This window comes from Hipposideros armiger, unplaced genomic scaffold (assembly GCF_001890085.2).
Source record: "Hipposideros armiger isolate ML-2016 unplaced genomic scaffold, ASM189008v1 scaffold_380, whole genome shotgun sequence".
NCBI classification, from domain to species: domain Eukaryota; kingdom Metazoa; phylum Chordata; class Mammalia; order Chiroptera; family Hipposideridae; genus Hipposideros; species Hipposideros armiger.
This window is the reverse complement of record NW_017731730.1, coordinates 779,356-781,012: the sequence shown is the minus strand read 5'-3', so window position 1 is coordinate 781,012 and position 1,657 is coordinate 779,356. Positions and strand designations below refer to the sequence as shown.

General features: G+C 43.6%; 1 long non-coding RNA gene across 1 annotated transcript in view; it reads right to left on the bottom strand.

Moving 5' to 3' along the window:
* Nucleotides 1–965: 965 nt before the first annotated feature.
* The window catches only part of LOC109393483 (uncharacterized), a 30,019-nt gene continuing 29,327 nt past the window's right edge, over nt 966–1,657 (bottom strand). The window contains exon 2 of the long non-coding RNA XR_002126269.1: nt 966–1,106. This is a non-coding gene — a long non-coding RNA (uncharacterized LOC109393483). The remainder of the gene's footprint in view (nt 1,107–1,657) is intronic.

Below are 1,657 nucleotides of genomic sequence, written 5' to 3'. Positions count from 1 at the left end.
TATCCAGCAACTGGGCAAAACAGTGCTTCTTTTTTGGACTGAACATCAGACCTGCAGAGCTTGCTAAAAAGACACAGGCTTTTAAAACTATAAGGTTTAGCACCAGGGTTTTGAAGTTAGATGGGCTCTAATTCTTGGCCGCTTACTACTTATTTAACTATGGATTTCTCTAAGTCTTTTTTCCCATCTATGGAAATGACTCACAACAGCTGCTTGAGGATTACTGTGAGAATTAAGACCATACTCGATAGGAAGTGCTAAGAGCGTCTGGTACATAGCTAGGAGCTCAATAAATGCACCTTTTCCTTCCCTGATTCTTCCTTTCTATGTCATTTACAATATAAGCATTCAAACAAAATACAACAAGAGCCCGTTCCCCTCTGACTGGGGATTTCTCTTTACATAGATTTAAATCCTGGTCCCTGTTTAAGACGCAGACTTTCAGTCTCCTCAAGTCGGGGAGGGGGCACATTGTCTTCATACTTTACACCAACTTTATATTATCAAATAAGCCCTGTGGGTTTTGTGGGCGCCCTAATCACCTTTAAATGAAGAAATCAAATGTTTGCTCAAGATCAATTATAAACGTAAAAGCATCTTCAACCTTTTCTTAGTAGCAGTGAAAAGGATTGCAAAGAAGCTTTAGGAGAGCATATTTAATGCCAAAAAATAAATGATTGCAAGTAACCCCCCTACCAGACAAATCCCTTTGTTTCTTTGTAGCAGAGAGCTCTTAGCACAGACCTAATTTATGGAGTCCCTGCCTTAGCCAAAATACTGCTAAAACTCCACTAGGGGTGTTTTTCTGAAGGGCTCACAGGATTTCGGTTGCAATGTCTTTATACAGTGTACCAAATAACTCAGTGTTCAGGGGGATGACATCTGAAACTGTGAAGGGCGCCATATTAGACAGACCGAAATTTACGAAGCATCGATTTCAAACGTGAACTTGACCCCTGCCTTACCTTGTGCTGACTGACACTCCATATCCTTATGATGGAGTCTCGACCTGCTGTGAAAAGCCTATTGAGGGCTGGGTCCAGCTGCAGGGCATTGACTCCATTTCGATTGTACTTCTCCACTTCGTCTCGAATAACATAAGAAACCTGACAAACATGCCGACATTTGCTTTTTATGAAATTACAAAACATGCAATAAAATGTAGCCTACTAGTGACCAGTGTGCAATTCGAAATCCCGTGTTTTCCAATATAAAACTTATTTTCCAATCCAATAAAAGTTCTGTTTTACTCTTTAGAGACTGACGGGCTGCGGAGAGAAGGATGCCATTAAGCAAAACCTCGTCTAAGGCCAGCAAGTCTGACGCTAAACTACTGCAATCGCTTCCTAACCGGGCTTGTCTTCAGCACACCTCCCACAAGGCAGCTAGAGCAACGTCTTACCCCAGCTCAGGAACCTCTCCAGCGGCTTACTCCACTGGACTCACAATTTGATCGGAATTCCGTAACGTGGCCTCACGTGCCCTGTCACCTCTCCTGCCATTCACCTGTGCTCACTCTGCCCGTTCCTGGCACACGCTGTGCCTCCTGACAGTCACACTGGCTGGTCCCCTCTGTTTGGAAGCTCCTCCTCTCACTCTCTCTGGCCAGTCTTACTGCAGTCTTTAGATCTGTTTAAATGATGCTTCCTTAAAAAGG